General features: G+C 36.3%; 2 long non-coding RNA genes across 5 annotated transcripts in view; both read left to right on the forward strand.

The window, feature by feature from the left end:
• The window catches only part of LOC127950721 (uncharacterized), a 48,939-nt gene extending 36,630 nt beyond the window's left edge, over window positions 1-12,309 (forward strand). For 3 of the 4 annotated variants that reach the window (XR_008152520.1, XR_008152521.1, XR_008152523.1), the window contains 2 exons: window positions 9,905-10,128; window positions 11,414-12,309. This is a non-coding gene — a long non-coding RNA (uncharacterized LOC127950721). The remainder of the gene's footprint in view (window positions 1-9,904; window positions 10,129-11,413) is intronic. The other variant, XR_008152522.1, reaches the window with a different exon arrangement.
• A 3,596-nt stretch (window positions 12,310-15,905) lies between these two features.
• On the forward strand, window positions 15,906-19,550 carry LOC127950723 (uncharacterized). Its single transcript, XR_008152525.1, has 5 exons — window positions 15,906-16,197; window positions 17,135-17,196; window positions 17,520-17,577; window positions 18,358-18,448; window positions 18,916-19,550. It is a non-coding gene; the product is annotated as an uncharacterized LOC127950723 (long non-coding RNA).
• Window positions 19,551-20,035: the final 485 nt, after the last annotated feature.

Below are 20,035 nucleotides of genomic sequence, written 5' to 3' on the forward strand. Positions count from 1 at the left end.
TCTGAGTCTAACGACCTAGATACACTAGCAACTTTTTTTGGATCCCATATAAAATTGTGTGGATTTCCCACTATGTACTATCTTTCACGGGAGAGTTTGTGCTAACTCTATTGGATTCCTAGATGACTAGACATCCAAAATGCTGTTGTCAGGAGAGAATTACTGGGTTCAAAGGTCAACAAGAAAGGATGTACACAATACAATAAAATTTAAAACCATTCACTTAGGTTTTATTGTACCATGTTCTGTTAGTGAATCATTCTGATCAGATATTAGATACAACACTTGTCTGTTGAAAACCATTATGCATTTGCTGTGTCTTGCTTCATTAACCTAGAATCATAAATAATGGTTCTTCCATGCATGCAGTGATGATTACATTTGTTTTAATCTAAAAATCCTGCTGACAACCTTCTGTCATTCGATAAGATCAGCATATGTGTAGGCTGATGGTTTTTTGTGTTAGTGAGAGAAGCGATTTGATCAAACACGGCTTAACGTTGATAGTAAAATCTGGTTCCCCTGGTGTAGTTTCCAAACCCTCGACGCTGTTTAGCTACAGTTCTTTTATTAAGAAACCTGAGCGCTTAATAAGTGAGCTCAAGAATCCATTTTAATAACACCAGTAAAACTTTATGGTTGTACTGTTTTGCTTTCTCTTATTATGGCCCCATTTTTACAGAGAGTGAAGTAATGCTGTTTTTGTAAACAATGATAGTGTCTTTTCATTATTGAGCAAATGGATTCACACATGTGAAAAACACACATGAATTCATAATACAGTTCAAGTGTTGGTTCTTTTCCAAGGGAACAAAATCACAATTTTTATCTGGATTAAGATAAAATGGGAAAAAAAAATTTATGCCCCAGTAAAAGGCTCTATCATATCATATATTTTATCATAGATTTTATATATATATATATATATATTTTTTTTTTTAGATTTAGATTTTTTTATGTATTAGTTTTTTGTTTTATTTTTTATTTTACTTTATTATTTTTTTTAGCTTATAATACTGGCCACAATTTTAATATCATAATGGTGAATTATGTATTATTCATTCATTTATTCTTTATTTCTTTTTAAATTTTATATTTCATTTTATATTTTATGTACTGTATCCCTACCAACAAGTAAGCCCTACATAATGGTGAATTTTACATGGCCAAGCACCAGTGTTTTTCTTAATAATATGTGTAATTACTTTACATGCATTGTTTATCTTCAGCAGTGGGGAATCCACTCTGATCTCTTCTTTTATTAGAGGCATTTCTCGTCTGCTCCCACATGAAAAAGCCCAGTGAGCAGCAGAGCGCTGAATAACGCCTCTCTCATACTGACTCATCTGCTCCTCTCTAGAGCTTTCTTCACACTCTGAGGTGAGTCTGAGTCAGTGGGCGCCTACGACATGCAAGTGATCTTTGCTGCTCAGCGGACACCCATGCTGCCCCATATTCAATTCCCGCTCTAAGTGAGAGCTGCTTTGGTGCTGGCATGAGCCAGACCCCTTTGGCAGGACCCAGGCTGGTTGGCCGTCCCAGGCGTAGTTTGGCTCAGTGCGTTTGGTTTCCAGAAGGTTGCTAGTATTGTGGTCTGGCTCTGATTCCTTGTTCTCACAGAAATTAGTGTTTATTTTTGCCTGCCCCACTAGTCTGCTACCTGTGTGTTTTGCACATGTTTATTTGCCAGTTCATCTGAGTGCATTCCACATACACTCATATAGTATAGGTTAGGGAAGACATGGCCTAATGTTTAGAGAGTTTGACTCCTAACCCTAAGGTTGTGGGTTCGAGTCTCGGGCCGGCAATAACGAATGCCCAACTGCTCCCTGGGCGCCACAGCATAATGGCTGCCCACTGCTCCTGGTGAGTGCACCTTGGATGGGTTAAATTCAGAACACTAATTCGGAGTGTGGGTCACCATACTTGGCTCTATGTCACATCACTTCACTAATATGCCAAAACTCTGTAAATCCTCTTCTGCTCTTGCTGTGAAACTACTTGCAGAGAATTCATATTTCATTTGAGGATTTCATTGCACCGATCATGCAAGCCTGAAAATGTTGGCTTATTATATACATTAATGGGTGACTTGTTCTTTTACCTTTCTGTTTTTTAGTTTTAGACTGCGCAGATTTACGCAAAAAACACTTCTCAGACTATACTGTTAATCACATAAGACTGTGTATCACATGCTCTTCCTCTGTCTGTGTGTTCTATGATGCTTTATGGCCTATAAATAAATCTAATTACAAATGGCTTTAAAATGGCAAATAATGCTTGTTAATGAAGTTTGTCTTTTAGTCACACTTTGGATATAAAGTTATTCCGATCATCTCAAATGTGATCCGTTATGGTCTTTGTGTGTACACACACACACAAAAACAGTGGTTTTAATCATGGTTTTATCTGGTGAATGGAAATTTTTTTAAATAATTTTTTTAAATTTGAAAGAATGTTTTCTAATCTTCTTTTCTTCATTGTTATTCAGTATCATCTGTTTTTGTTTTATCTTTCATGGAAAGAAATGAAAGCTATAGCGTATGTTAATATTTACAGGAACTGCTTATCTTTCTACACTACAATAAAATAATAAACGGTAGTGGCTTTCTTTTGTTTATCATATACCTGTTTAATATGATATCCTGATTATTATCTCTATTATCATGGTTAATTTAACCTTTATCTGACCTTTTATGCAGGGCATTACAGTTAACCATAACCATGTTTTTTTAAATTGAAAGTAGACTTCGATACTGTAAACCTGATCAAAAAGCTGATTAAGGAAAGTGTACTCTAAAAGTGTAAATACCAACTAAGAAGACTCTCAAAATCTGCCAAAAATATTGTGTAGCTTTTAAATGATTGTTTTCTTTTTTAAATCAAACTAATAAAGCTTGATTGTTGAGTGAACTATGCCAGGTTGCTTGGTATTAGAAGCTGGTGACAAGGAGGGTATTGGAATTAAACTTATGACTGAGAAGAAAATGAAGTGAAACTCTTGTGGGGCTTTAAATGGCAGGTTAAAAACTATGCTAGTAGTTGACAGGTTGTATTTCCTGTGTGAGATCACTGTGCAACATCCTCTGCCTTTTGTGAGATCAAGTGAGTTCATTTATTCTTTCCATCTTGATAAGTAGTAGACAAATTAGGGGATAGCTTCATCTTTTTTAATAATTTCTTTTAAATATTTACCTTTTATCTTCTCTTAAGCTCATAGACCTACAGAACCCTGTGCAAACAACTGAGTGAAATCTGCTTATGACTATAATTTCCTTTTTTTGTTTTGTTTCTTTGTAGGATGAGAGAAAAATATAGCGGATGTGAGCAGTCCCTTTAACTTTCATAATGGAGCTTGTTCTTTTTCCCATGTTTCAGTCTCAGGTAAATCACCGTACACAGTGGTGCTGTGACGAACCGACACTATTTCTGTCAGCCTGGGGAAAACATTGATATCTCATCATAGAAAGTGATTCTCTCTTGGGCATTCAATTACAAGAAACCTCAAGTCCCTCAGCAGAGAGTAAAGAAATGAAGAGCGAAAGTAGGAGGTAGAACAGATGAACGGGGGCCTAGTTCTTCAAAAATACCCAGCGCTTCCTGTGCTGTCCTTCACACATCTAAAACCTCAGCACATGAGCAATTCTGAGAATCATCACCACACTCTTTTTATAAGGAATTAACCCCTCTGACACTTCAAGAAAGACTTTAAGGGGTTCCATATTGAGCTCAAACACTGTGCTATTTATAATGCTGAATGCGTCATTCGTAAAATTTCATAATTGACTAGTTAGTAGGTTGTCTGAACATCTAGTCATCTACTTGTTTTTTTTGTTTTGTTTTTTTAACTGTATTATTAGACTTGGGGTATATCCACCAAACTCCAATCAGACACATTTCTTAAGGTGTGTTCACACAGGATGCATGTTGTAGAAAAACAGCATGTTACAAAGCCCCGGTCATGCTTTTTTTTTTTACTTTTTAACTCTGTGTTTTATAATGACTTGTCGATTTAAAATGAGCCCACATAGCGTGAGATGCAGAAAAACCATCTAAGATCCAGTGCAAGAGATAGTCATACAATCATAGAAACATATTTAAAAATATATAGTTATTGATTTGTAATGAAGTTTTTAGTTTATATAATTATCATCAGCATATGCACTTTTTATTTAGTTACTTGTAGACCTCAGTAATTGACTAATTGACCCATCCCTAGTGTGTTTGTGTTTGTGTGTAGTGTCTAACAGTCAGAACAGAGATGGCCTGTGCTTGTGTGTAAGATAAAAACAGGAAGTCCTTCCCACCCAGATATGAACCGTAATGAGCAGCAGAGATAGGTGAGACAGAAGAGTTTTGTACAGATCTGTGTTGGCGTTATCTCTCCAACAGAAAGCACTTGTCTTTCTGATAGAGCTGACAGGTCTGTTGTAATATCAATCCGACTGAGCTGCTGGGTAACAGCCATGGCTCTTTCCCTGGAAGCCAATCTCAGTGCTCCTCCTGCACAGACAAACCCAAATACCAGCAAACACTCGCTTTATCACTCAGCTCATGCAGGAATCTGTTGGGAAATAACGGCTGATGTTAAGAAATAACTGAAAGTCCCTGTTTTTGTCAAGTCTTAGAGTGCTGTTGTTTTTGAGAGTTGGGAAATTTGCATATACACGTAGATGGTGTCTTTTACGAATCGCACTGATCCTCATGCTTTATCATTCCGAAATATTAAAGGGATGTGACTGTCAGTATTGTAAAGGCATCAATCATTTTGAGAGTCCTTGAGCATTGCTTTGTGTACCTTGTGAGATTATTTTGGCATCGGGATGTTGAGTGTTTTCCACTTCTATACCCATAAAATAATCGCTGGTAAACTGTTATTTGACCTGTCAGGGTCATCGCCAGTCGTTTCTGATTTCCTGCCAGTTTTATTGCATTGCATCAGCTCCATAAATGACAGGTAAGGCCAAATTTAGCTAAGTGGACTTGTCCTCTGTGCAAGCCAAGGACAAAAGACAAGGTCACATTCCTTCTCAAGATTCAACACCAGCGTACAGTATTATAAATCAGGATTGGGATGTACTGGACACTGAATGGAAACTTTCAGAGTCAATCCAGATTTCAGAAACAGTGTATCGTACTTATTGTTTTTTTATTTTTTTTATTTTTTTATCAAGACTAACAGTAAAGGGAGAAATGCTCATTTATTGTTGATCCACAGCACTTTCTGACAAATGAAAGATTTGTTGTAATCTATTTTACTCTGCTGCATTTTATCCAACTTTATCCAATATATTTTCCAGCTTTTTGCAAGCTGTCTTTTTACATAAGGATTAAAGACCTATTCACATTAAGAACGATAATTCACACCATGAATTATTACTCTAACTGTAAAGCCATAATATTTACTCTAATCCTATGCAGATAGGCATGGAGATTAGTCTACCTAACAACTATAAAGATAACATATACTGAACCATATGAATATTAACAGTCAGTCAGAATCCAATCAACTTTAAACAGTATTTAAAGCCACAGATAGTATAAGTTTAGTGCATGATTATATGCTAAAACAATGTTAGCTCAACAAAAATAATGCTACAGTTTGCATCAAAATTCTTTTGAGGCATGGCAGCTTCTAACAAAATTATGTTTAAAGGGGTCATCTGATGTGATTTCAAGTTTTCCTTTCTCTTTGGAGTGTTACAAGCTGATTGTGAATAGATAAGATCCCTGACAGACAGACAGATAGCTAGCGGTCTTAACCCTCCGTGGCTTGTGTACTGCAAACACATAAGAGCTTCATCACTGTGTCTGTCTCACGACTCTGTTCACTTTCTGACTTGAACTGATGGTAAAACTAAGGACATTATTAACTGTATTTACATTTATTTTGAAAGATGAAGCTTGCAATTATGAAAAGGCGTGTTACATTTCCGACAAGTGCTTGCAGTGTTCGGCCAATCACAATACATTGGGTCATTTGGCCAATCAGAGCAGACTGTGTTAGTCAGAAGGAGGGACTTTGTAGAAAACTACATGTTGAAGAGAGGCGGGGCGTAGAGGACCTAAAATAATGTACAATATTTGAAAAATGATGTGTTTTTTGAACATTAAAGCATGTCAACATATTCTGTTACCCCAAATACACAAAATAATGATCTTTATATGACCCCTTTAACCCACAAACTAGTTAGAGTTAAACTTAATAACTTAATAATTAATTAATAACATAAACACTATTTAAGTTAATTGCTCAGAAAAATGAAGTTCTTCCAACTAATGGATTTGTGTGCCTTGAACAAAAGTTTTGAGCTGAAATGCCCAGCTATCCTAGCACAGGCTAGATGTAACTGATTTAGCAGGTGTATTTAATAAACAAGATGTTACTTGTCTCTGGCATTACCGCAGTCATTGCTAATAGAGTCAATAGTGTTTACTTGCATGTGGTTTACTCTTTAGCACAATGGTATAACCACAACACAACAGGGGCTCTTTTAAATGTCAAAAATAACAGCATTAAACACCAACAGGTCTTTCCCTTCACTAAACAAAAGACAGAAAATAACACTTAATTTTAACATTTACAGTACTCTCCTTATCCAGTCTTGTGCAATTTTTCATTTGGATATTTCTAAAGTTAAAAAGACAATTTTAATTGAGTCACTACAAATTCACACAGAAATTTTAATTTATTAAATTATATATTTTTTTGTCTTGCAACCATGCATTTAGTTGTGCATTAAAGTGAAAAATTCTGCTTAAATATTTGTTTGTTTCCAACACAAGACTGACATATGGCTGCGGAACACCTAATATATTAATATATGCATAGAATATGTACAAAGAATGTATGGCACAAGTAGTACGCTTAAGGTGCGTTTTTCCTTTTCATAATTTAGATCTATAAATCACCGTCCTCTTGTATGGGGAAAAAAAAGCAGCTCTGATATGACCAAACCAACTTCAATTTTTCACAGAATAAAGAAACTACAGTAAATGACCACAGTGTTTTAATTTTTGAGGGAACTTTCCCATTAGTTAGGAAAATGTGTCCACTTTCACAACAACTGTGACTGTTATGTGCCGTGTTTGAGGTTTTCTCACATGGAGCCTACCTGTTTCTCTTTCTCCACAGTTGACACATGCTTGCTTAAGACTAAACATAGAGTCCTCCTTTAGTGGAAACCACCGCCTCTCTCACAGTGTCCATTCGAAACAACAAGAGAGGAAGTCAATATTATGGTAGGAGGATGTGTTTGGGTGCCAGGGTTTGGTTGTGGTCAGAACTCTGTTGTTGTTTGCTTGCTGTGGGATATTACTCTCGCGGCGGACATGGCTCTCTGAATGTTGCGGTTTCTTAGGCCCCTACGATTTCTGAAGTGTGGAAAATGTAGACGAAATCGAAGAATCCAGCCATTAAAATGGAATTTAATGTAGAATGCTACAGAATTCCACATGAACGTCATCTCCAGAGCTGCAAGATTAATTTGTATTAAATCATAAATTAAGAAAAGAAATGTAAGAAAAAAAATTCATAGCACACTACTATTGAAAAAATTTAAATAATTGCTTAATATACGTTTATTTATTTTTTTCTTATTAAATTAAATTTAAATTAAATTTATTTACATTTAATTAAATCATTAAAATGGAATACAGAACAATTAATACAGAAAACATGAAATTTGGGGGAAAATAAAATGGGCCTTAGATTCTGCTGCACAGGAGAAACAGCGTCTGTTTGTGGGTTATGTAATCGGTGATAAACCAAATTCCCCATTTAGATGGAGTCCTGAGAAGGCCTAGTACTTTCCTTGACAGTTGCAATGACCTTGCTTGTCTGAAAGAGGACGTAAAATATTTATCATAATGAAGTGCATGTGAGCTCATACAGACTTTGTAAAAAGTGAAAGGCAGAAAAAAAGAGTAAAAGAAAGAGAAGCACATGGTGGGGGAGAAAAGGAGTGGAAAGCGAGAATGTTTTGGATCGCACTTCCCTCACTAACTCGTTCCTGTCAGGGTTATCCCCTCATTGTGGATTGTTGTTATTGGGGGTAACTGAAAGTCCAGTGATGGAATCGGTAACAACGGCGTGTGTGGTGGTGAATTTTGTGGATTTAAATGATGTAAGACGATCTGTTGCAGACCATGAACATTTTAAGGGATTTTCATGCAGCCTGATATATTTTCAAGCTCAAAATCTTAGTTGATTTGGCTGAGGTTGAAGACCTTAATTCAATAATAAAGATAAATTAATGTGGTGTCTGAGATGTAGTGATCCATAACTACATATGCTACGTTTTTTAACTGCTGAATCCATGTGAATCCCGCTCTCTGACGTAATTTGCCTGAAAGCATGAGCCCAAAGCACACTGAAGCTGAGAATTTGAAGCCTTCTCTTGGGAGATCTCTCGCTTACAGTGAAACTTGAGCAACAGCGTCTGTGCTACAGCTGTGTGGTAATGTACTACAAAATATTCTGCGGTCCTGGAGCATTTCAGGTCAGCACTGTGATTAGCACACAAATGTGGAGTAATGTCTCAAGGCCAAAATGAAAATAAACAGAAGATCAGGATCATTTACTGCAAGAGCAAATCTCGACTGTCTTTTTTAATACAGACTCTGCTAACCAGACACTGCGGTCGATTGGACTTTCTGTACATTCTGTCAAATGACACAGTGGAGTTCTAGGAAAAATCCTTCTAGGAAAAAACATAAATATGGAGTGCACTCTTCACTGTTGGAGAATGTTTATTCGCTGCTCTTTAGTTGTTTCTCTTTCCACTTCTCTTTCTGCTACTTCTCGCAGTCTCCTTTAAATACGATCGTACAGACAGTATTGCAGATGAGGACAGTATTTGTGGAATTGAAATTCGGAAGGTGTTCAGACTGACCAAGATTTTCTTCTTTAGTCAAGCATTTAAAGGGATAGATCACCCAAAAAAAATAAAATCTATATATTTAAAGAAAATTTTGAATAAAGTTGTTTTCTTTCAACACAAAGTATTATTGTAGCCTCATAAAACTTAGGTTAAACCACTGAAGTCACTGACTATTTTAACAATATCCTTACTACCTTTCAGGGCCTTAAACGTGGTAGTTTCTTTTGCTGTCTTTGCGGAGTCAGAAAGCTCTCAGATGTTATCAAAAATATTTTAATTTGAGCTCCAAAGATGTACAAAGGTCTTATGGGTTTGGAACAAAATGAGGGTGAGGTATTAATGATGGTATTTTTATTTTTGGGTGAACTATCCCTTTAAACTTTTCTTCAAGTTCAGATGCTTTGTTGCGTTTGTGATGTACAGAGCTGGTCACAAAGGTCAGATTAATCCTGTTAAATGGTCCTATTTATAGTATTCATGATTGAGACTAATGTTGAGTGGTTTTCTCAGGTTCTCTTGTTTGTACATCTGTTAGTTATGGTTGGCACATTTGTAATGCTGTTAAATAAGCAGAGAGCATCTCAATGAAGCATATTGTAATACTTGTGATCAATCCCACCTTTGGCTGTAGGCCAGTGTGCTCCATCTTCTTAATCGAGTTTAACATGTGCTAAACAAATGAATAAAATCAGCTTCACACAACCATGAATGTTTCTCACTAAACTGAATGTCTCTTTTACCATATTGCCAGGGATTTCCTCTTTATCATGTACTACAGATTTATGTTACAGTTATAGATCAGAAACTCATTTACACTCGCCTTTACCTTAATTTGTATTATAATGATGCAGATCCTTTAACACTGTCTGATGTTTTGTTCTGCTGTCTGACAGTAATCACATAAAGTGCAGCTGGTCATCCATCATTGCTAAATTACATGATTCAATATCAGGAAATACAGACCATGTTTTTAGTCAAGCTTCTGTGCAGGTCACACTGTACTTTCTGTTCTTGTTTTCTAGAATCCAGTCCTAGTATCAGTCACCCTGCCAGTGAGGAATACGGCGAAGAGGCCGTCCTGTGAGATAAGAGACCTACACCGGACAGCATGACCTTCAGAGGACTGGACTGAACTTGGACTGTGTTTAGGCAGCATGAGAGAGAACAACCTCATGCTGAAGCCATAAATCACTGCCATCAACCTCATTTAAACCATAGCGCTGATGTCACTGGATATGTTAAATAGGTGAGATCCACCTCCATGTGCCACATACTGCTCACAAAACACTGCATCCATGTGAATTGGTGGTAAATTGGTCTAATGGTGGTAAAAGCTTAAGTCTTCAGAAAGGGATCAACCAAGTATTTTTGTATATATATATATATGTACACGTATATTTTATCATTATTGTTAACATTCATAACAGGTCTCCGTGATCTGTTTTTCTTTGTTTGAAGGGTTTAAGCACTGTATGCAGCGTGTAACCCCAGAGTGAACCCAGTGTGTTATAATAATAAAATGCATATTAATCTGTGAATGCATTTAAAATCTATGGATAATGTAAAGGTTATAATGCCCTTATGTTTTAATGATTAGGTGACTGTAGATATATAGTGAGATGGTTTAAGTAGGACTAGCCGTTACTCCTCTTGGGCTGAGGATTTTCCAGTGCATCTCTGCTAAAGCCCAGGTTAATGGAATTGCTTTAGATCTGGTTTTGGGGATTGAGAAGCCTCTGTTTAGATTAATATGAGCACCAGGGATGCTGCCAGTCCTCTCTAATAACACTGAGGGGTGGAGGTCAACGCAGGGCACGTCTAATCTGGCTAGACTGTTTCGTCAGTGGATTCTCTCATAATCCTCTTGCTCTGACTGCCACCGAGACCATGTGACCGCCTGTGTAACAGAAACCATGAATCTCAGACAGCAGGGCAGCTAAAGGGTTTTATGAATTGTAAACAAACTTGCATGCATTATGAATGATGAAATGACTCCAAATCTGCCTGGCAGGCTAGATGTTACCCAAATTTAAAGAACAGTTCTCTAAATATTTCCACCCTCTTGTTTAAATGTCAGGTGCTTCCTCTTTTACATTGAAGATGTTGTGTATCTGTTATCCGTACCCTCGACTGGAGTATTCAAATTAGACTGAATTCCTTTGTAAAGTGGTCTCTGACCTCTGTCACGGGACATGTTGTACTTTATCGTTTCTGGGTGGTCTTGTCTCGAAGGTCCTGTTTCTTAATGCCAACTTCCTCACAGCTTTTTAGCATTAAATGTAGTATGACAGGTTACACATCCTTTAAGGGGCTCCCGGATTCAACTGCCACATGCAGCCTGTGCCTATTTGTTTTGCAAAAGGACAAGCTGTTAGGTCAACATTTCTTAATTCTGTGCAGTTGTATCTTGCTTCTGAACTCATCTGACCCTCTCACATCCTCTAGTTTTCCAGACAATTTCTTTTTCTTATCACTTTTTTCCTTTCATTTCCCTCCCCCGTCGCTAAAACTCTCTCTGTTCTTTATCTAAGGGCAGCAGGCCAGGCACACGTGTACCTCTCTGAAGAAGGCCAGTTCAGTGGAAACTAGCAAGCAAACACACCGAAAAGGACACACGCTCCGTCAATGTCAGCAAATATTTGGTCACAACTTTGAAGTGACAGTCGTTTGAAACAGGGATGACGTTGTCTCTGTTAGAGCAGGTGAATGTGCAAGTTTGCTGTTTAAAATCAGTGTGATTGATTCATTGCCATGTATTCTGAGCTTTTTACTAGTAATGATGTACAAGTCTTAGCTTTCGTAAGACCAACATGGCCAGGTATTTTTAGAAACAGGCTGTGATGTAACGTGACCTGTCACCTGCGAGACCAGCTGTGCTGATGGCTCAGAGAAATGGACTAATGAGAGTCCTGAAGAGAATGTGATGCATTGAATAGTGGAGTTATATAAAGATGGTTTACCACTTAAAGGGATACTCCACCCCAAAATGAAACTTTTATCATTAATCACTTACCACCATGTCGTTCCAACCCGGTAAAAGATTTGTCTTCGGAACACAATTTAAGATATTTTGGATGAAAACCTGGAGGCTTGTGACTGTCACATAGACTGACAAGTAAACTAAACTGCCAAGGTCCAGAAAAGTATGTAAAGCATCGTCAGAATAGTCCATCTGCCTTCAGTGGTTCAACCGTAACTTTATGAAGCGACAAGAATACTTTTTGTATGAGAAGAAAACAAAAATAATGACTTTATTCTACAATTTTCCTCTGTCTCTCCCCATATCAATGTAGTGCCATTTTGGAAAACACCTGCTGAACGGAAGATAGATTGCAATCTACCAAACAGCTCCATATAACACGTATACTCTGTTATACAGCTCCATATAATACATAAATATAATAAATAATTGTGAATAACCTTTAAAGATCTTCTTTTTCTTTTTGTAATGCATTTTATTCACCAGGCTGACACTTATAGTTGGACGCGTTGGACAGCAATCCACAAGTCATTCTTTTAGGTTAGGCTATTTCATATATGTTAATATAAAAGCAATTATGCTAGCATTCTTTTACGTTCCTGAGCATCCACTCACATTTTTAACTTTTAGTCTGCTTGTTATGTAAAAAAAAAAAAAAAAACTTTATTATAACATTACTATATGCAATAGCCTACAAGACAGTCCATGATCACTAGATTTTATACAGGTGTTGCTATAATGATTTTGTAAATGGTGATCAGCAAACAAATATTGATAATGTTGAAGTTACTGCTTTTTACCTTGGTGTGACTTCTCACGTTTTGCAGACAATGCAAAGGCAGAGTACATTAACTTCAAAATAGGGGTAAAAATGTTGTCAATCAATTTCAAGTGGCTTATCTATATTTAATTTGGCTGGATAAGTAAACTTTAGTATTTTTTCTCAGTTTAACACTTGAGTGAGTTAAGGTCTTTTGTCTTTGTAGGGCGGAATATATATTTATTTATTTATTTAAATTAAATGTGTACATATTACTGTTTAAAAATTATTATCTTTAATAGGCAAGGATACATTCAAGTGATCAAAACAAGTGATAAGAGTATTTTGTAACATTGCTAATTTCTTTACTGTTTCAAAGAAAATGTAATGAGTATACAGGAATTTATACTTTCTATACATAAACATAATATATATTAAATATAATATAGATTAAAGGGGTCATCGGATGCCATTTTTTCACAAGCTGATTTGATTCTTTAGTCTTAATGAAAAGTCTATAACATGCTTTGATTAAAATTTCTCAATAGAAGTATAAAAAACAGTTTTTTAACTGTCAAAAACAGCTCTTCTTAGAGCAAGCTGTATTGTTGCCGGTCCCTTTAAATGCTAATGAGCTCTGCTGACCCCATCCCTCTCTTCTGAGGTGATGAGCAGACTGTAAACTTTAGCCGCATTTTGGCACAAAACTTGATAACTAGCACACAAAATGTGATTTGCAGAGATTCATAAAAAATAAATAAATAAATAAATCTCCTGTAAAATGAAGCTCAATCATTTATGATTTGCGCGAACATTTTAGGCAGGTTGGGGGTCAGCGCATTCCTTTCAAAAACAAAAGTATCATTAATCCTGTGCATCTTCAGCTGTTCAGATGTTGGGAGTAAATGACAACTGCTATGTTCATTATTACAGCCAACAACAAAACACCTCAATCAGTTAGGAGCCATTCTTGTCTTCCCCTGCACCGGGGTCGACACAATGGCGGACCGCTCACAGCTCACTTAGGGCCTTGTCAGTCAACTAACTGATTGGAATCTCACAACGGCCTGATTTGAGAAAGGGGATTTTAAAACAGGGAATTGTATCATTATAGGGTGGATGTTTACACATACACTTCCAACAAACATTCATGCTCATACGACAAGTAAAACTGAATTTTGCATCCAAAGATGTCTTTAAGCCATACCACTGCAGGAATTATATATTATTTAGAGACTTATATTACAAAATGTACTGACCTCAAACCTTTGGAAATTATTGTATATAAAGTAACAGAAAAACAATTAATCCAAGATGTGAAATGATCACCATTGCATTGCAGAAATATGCACAAAACTTGATTTCTCTGCACACAACCCACACATCATATTACTGTCTGAAGCTAAAAGCACTCTATCCTACTGTAAGGATAGGTGTAGATGTTAATAAAGCCTCACATTTTAAAAATATCATGCTGGAAGCTAAATCTGATAGGTAGCACTTTTTGCTATTGAATTATGCTACGATCTGTTTTAATGGGAGGTAGCACACATTGTCAGAACACCGGCTCCGCTCCTCCCAACTGTAGACGCAGGTTTACAAGCCATTTTTCAAGCAGTTTCTTGACTGATTTTCGTAAACAATAAAATCTCCTTGTGGTTTCTCGGTTTGGTCATTTTGAGCATCCATAAACAACGCAAAACACATGCATTTTGAGTTACTGCTAGTGATTCATAATGGAGAAAAATCACTTCCTGCCTTCCAGCTGCATTTTGCACATCATCAGTGGCGTCATGTGCAAACAACCTATTGCAAATTTGTTTGCAATCCATAGTCAAGTTTTTGCTGATGAGGGTTCATCACAGGGTTAGCAGGGTGTCCAGCAGTCAGGACTTTATCCTTTTTTTTCTGGCAGCCTTGATCCCTCTGGATTGCTTGACATTGCATCATTTATCTGTATCTGTTCCCGTATGTTAAGTGTAGTGAAAGTGCGTCAGAGTAAGGGAGAGCAAGGAGATCCCCTTCTGCCACGTGGAATATGAACAAAGACTCTAGTTTGCCTCAAACTTTCTCTCTTTTGCCTCGTAGCACAAGAGGTCCCGTCACGCTCGACTGCTGGCATTTACACTCCTCGGTCCTCTCTCACCGCAAACCTTCCCATGGAGATTGGCTCACTTTGTTTCCTCTAAGATGAATGTCTCTTTAAACCTCTTGTGGCATTTGAGTGAACTGCATTTATAATACAGGTTCCAGCTCGGTGGTGATTCATCGAATGGGAACTACCCAGGAGTTTGCTGCATCACAGAGCAAATCTGTTCAGATTCTTCAGAAACATTTCTTTGACGTGACCAACAAGTGTATATGAATGCTGTCTCTTAAGAAAGATCAGTTTACTGGTCCTAAATTACTTTCTGTCCATCCATCTCCACCACTGTCTTTTCATGTAGTGGTTTGTGTAAATAATATGTGTGACATTGCTTCGCCGTCATCAAAGGTGACCTTGGTTAATTATTGATTGGGTCAGATGATTACAGGCCTGACCTCTGTATGTTCTCGTCTGCCTGTCGTCTCAGTTTTCATGTTTACGCTGTTCCTCTTATTCCTGGAGAACCTCATATGATGAATCGTGGTCTGCTGTTATTGCTGGGGGAGTGTTGGCGCCTTTACAGAGACATGAAATGTAAAATTACAAATGTAACCATGAATGTCAAGACTATTACTTTGTTTAAATGAAATATGTAAGAGGTAATGTATAGTCAGTTGGTCATTATCACTAAATAAACTCTGACAGGGTGATCAGGTTGAGCCCCTGAAGGGGTTTATTTTGTTACAGTGACCGGCTGACCCGAAGATGTCCCGCATATTACCGTGCTGTTGCCAAATAAATGCATAAATTGACTTGAAATATTGTTTTGAGTTTTTATTGTTTTTATTCGAGACCATGTGATTGAAGGATTATAATAAGGAAATAATAATAGCTAAAATATTTCAAAATATGGTTTTGAGGTTTTATTATAACGTGAGAAGAAAAATGCTTCTGATTGTTTAAGACATTATTGCAGATATGGGAAATCATAATAGTTTAGGGGCTATTATTCAAACATATTTGACTACTGAATATTGTGACTGACCAACCAGAATCAGACAGAGAACTGTGAAATAGGATTCGTTTGTTCAGTACAATGAATGAAAAAGATGGGAGGAACAGCACCTTGACCTTTCTAAAGGCATTCCCTCATCGCTATGGCCCTTTGGCCTGAATGCCTTAATAAACCCTCACACTCAAAAAAATGAAATCTGGGTGTTGTTCGATAAAAATAAATAGAGCATTTTGAAACAAATAAAATTAATCAGTTTAAGGGATGTACACAATTATTTTAAATCAGTCTGAACTAAATCCATACAACCTTAAAAGAGCTCAATTCATTTGTGTCGAAACAACAAAAAATAATGATTCGAGTCAAACTACTACTTTTGCGCATGCGCTGATGACAGGAAATCCACGTGACCTCGTCAGTTATCGCGGGCGCCATTACGTGGTGGAGTCCAGTCTATGGTGGAATGCTGTAGAATTGGTAAGTTCAAAAATCCTTTATTTTCTTTGTCTGCATTGTGCTGATAGAGAGTAAAACTATTTAAATCAGTCAGAATTCAACATTAAGCGGATATTTGACCGCTTATTGGAATATTTGAACTACTCTATTAGTCACATGTTCATACTCGATAAAAAACATAGTAAATCGATATAAACGCCTGCATGTATGTACATAATTTAACATTAATGCGGTAGTTGCAAGCGTTATTGTACTAGATTGTTTCAGTTAACTGTTAAGTGATGCTTCTGTACAAGTAAAGACGAGAACACTGCGAATTAATGTTAAAACGAAACAGCAAACAAAGATGTCAATACAATTAACGTTATATGCTTGATGTTAATCAACAAGCAGCCAGGCGGCGTGGAATACAGTATAGAGCACATGCGTACTAGGCATGTGTCATTTGACTATGATCGCACAGGATTAGGGTGCACGCGTTGTTATTTCGCACAGATGAATACTGTGACCGTAAGTGATTCCCTCACTTCTGTTACATGTTCAAATTCGTAATGTTTTATAGTTGTGATCTTAAACGTGATATTTATACTTTAATCTTATCTCTGTGTGTTGTAATTGCTACTGCACATTATTGTAATACGTTGTATTATTGTTACAGTTGCTGTAATTGAATGAGAATGATTTAAAGACAATTTGATTTTTGTTTGTATGAAATATAATGATCGAAACTTCCCTTCCGGGCAGCATTTACATTTTATATTGATTTCAGTTATAATGCATATTGCATGGGAAAATCAGCCTCGGTTTCGTCGGTAGAGCAGGATCGCCTGTTTTCTTCAGAATGGTTTTGTGTTTGTATATATAATTTTACTGTTGCTGAGCATGTAATAGGTGAAACATCTGTACAGGTAAATACAAGTGTACTGCAAATTTATGTAAACATTGTTTTATTTTACAGGTTTTTACAAGAGCTCATTAAATTGCATCCTATACTTGGGTTATAGTATACTTTTTCACATGGTAAGTTGTATTAAGTATGTTCTTAAATGGGTTTAGAAAAATGGCTCATTATTACTGTAATAAAATAAAGGAAAGTTTAAAGTGTTTTATTAGTGTGTGCTTGGAAATACCTAATGTTTTCATAACCAACATACGAATGGATAATGTAATTTTCTGATTTCATACAATTTGATAGTTATTTTACTATATTGTTTCAGTTATAAAATTAGCCATTTCATTCAGACGACTGCTGCTGAGCAATCTGTAGGAGATTTCTCTGTTCAGGTAAAGATGAGAACACTGCAAATTTATGTAAAAATTATTTTTATATTTTTATTTTACAGGTTTACAAGAGCAATAAACAGCATCCCATGCTTGGGTTTTAGTAAACTTTTTCATGTGGTAAGTTGTATTAGTGATGTTCTTAAAGGGTTAGTTCAGCCAAAAATGAAAATGATGTCATTAATTACTTACCCTCGTGTCGTCCCAAATCCGTAAGACTTTCGTTCATCTTTGGAACACAAATGAAGATCTTTTTGATGATTTCTGAAAGATTTATGTCCTTTCATAAACAGCGACACAACTGAGACTTTGACGTTTTAATAAGTTCGATGTTTGAAAGTATGATGAACAGATTTAATTTAGGCTTTCACTTGCATATAAACATTGATCAGCAAACATCAATGGAAGGTCAACTGAACCTGACTGATGCCCAAAAACAGAAGCTCAAAAATGCTGTGTAACGAGAATGAACCTCATTGGTTCTCGCATGTCAAACAAACATGCTTATGCTTCCGTTCACCACAACTGATGTGCGAGTTGATGAATGTTTATATGTGAATAAAATCCAAATCTAAATCTGTTCATAATATAAAGCGAGTCTTCAGAGAAATGTGACTAAACCGCTCAATTTATATGGATTTGTTTTATGATCTCTTTATGTACTTTTTGAAGTATCAAAGTCTCAGTTGCATAGCTGTTTATGGAGGGACAGAAAACTTTCAGAATTCATAAAAAAAATTTTTATTTGTGATCCAAAGATGAACGAATGTCTTCGAGCATGACACGAGGGTGAGTAATTAATGATAGAATTTGTATTATTGGTTGTCCTGTTATACTTAGTTATCGATATGATATGGTCAAATAATCAATGTTTTTGTGCATTTTTTTTTTTTTTTACAGAACAACAGCGTAGACATGGAAAGAGAATGCATCCTCAAAGAACTGTGTATACTTAAAGGAGGACCATCTACAGCTGTTCAAGGAGTACAATGTAAGCAACTGCTTTTCTCTTCTTCACTTTTATGTTTACGTTATGTTTTGTACACTTGTTACAGTTTTCATATGTTTACTAGGGGTGCAATGGTTCTCTGTAAAAAATCTAACCGTACCATTCTCTATTTACGGTTCGGCACGCACTTGAACCGCGGTCCACCTCTAATGACGATGACTATTCTCACTGCCTGTGTTTTTAATGTTAAATCACACAAGATTTTATTTGAATCTTGATCTATTGTATTTATTTGTAATGTTGCTTGTAGTTTGATTATTTGTTCTTATTAATTGTTCTTAATTTTTATTTTACAGTAGTCCAATTTTCCCTGAACATAGCACATACTGAACCGTACTGTGATACGAACCGAACCATGAGGATTTTGAACCGTTGCACCCCAAATGTTTAATGTCATTAATAAATATTGTTGTTTTACACACTAAACACATTTTATTTGTCTTGCCCAGGATTGCGACTGGATGAATGCTAAAGAAGCAATAGAGCAGATGGTAATGGGGATCTACATCGTCCGATCCATAGACACCAACCAGGGGATAAACCTGTGGACGTTGGTATCCTGATTGAAGGGACCGAGGTTCTCTGCTCTTTGAAGATCGTGTTGGAGTGGCCATGCTGTTTGGACTTACTTACGCCTTGAACCTCAGCTACCCACGAGAACTCAAGGCTACATTTGAGGTCATCCAGAAAGTGTTCTTTATCTTGGATGGACAAAAACTTTCACTAAAGGTACAAGCCCTCAAGAACAAGATGTTGGAGTAAGTTACCTTACGTGTGTATTCTCAAAAGACTAAATCTTGACTCAAGAAGGTATTAGCTGTGCATATACATTGAAATATAATGTTGTTCATCTTGGATGATATTTTTTTGTATTTTTTCACCTGAAAATTTGCCTTGAAATAAGAATAAAGAGAAACTTGTGACATTCACTTTGAGAACATTTTATTTGTGCAGTAAATTACATTTTGATAGACATGTCAACAATTAAACATTTGTTTGATGTAAATAAAGTTGTACAATTAACTTAACGATAGTAGTTGACACAATATTTCTGGTTTTCTAAATTAAGTGATTAAGATTAATTGGCTCAACAAGATTAAATAGTTTATAGATAAATACGATAATATGATTCAAATGAAAATGATTTGATCTTGTTGGTTCAAAATGAATTTTGCTCTTGGGTTCCATTTGCCTAAATTAAGTTGAGACAACACCATTCAAATGTGTGGAAATAGGTGTCATAATTATATTAAGTTAGACCAACGATTTATTTTTTTGAGTGCATGAAATTAACCCTTAATGCGAGCCACTGTGCTGACTCGACAGCCATCGTTCGGGTCAATCTGAGTTTGATTATTCTGGCCCTGGCTGACCAAAGCTGAGGTGGAGTCAGGTCAGGAATGAAGCACCTGTCACTTGTATATAATTTGCAAGAGAATGATGAATGTGGCTGTAATGCCTGAACTGCTACAGAATTAAATCCAGTAATGAACATGTAATGACCTCATGATTTACAATAGTTGTTTGCCTAGTGTTGTGTTACATTAAAGTGTTTACATGGCCTGTAAA

Source organism: Carassius gibelio, chromosome B2 (genome assembly GCF_023724105.1).
Source record: "Carassius gibelio isolate Cgi1373 ecotype wild population from Czech Republic chromosome B2, carGib1.2-hapl.c, whole genome shotgun sequence".
NCBI classification, from domain to species: Eukaryota; Metazoa; Chordata; class Actinopteri; order Cypriniformes; family Cyprinidae; genus Carassius; species Carassius gibelio.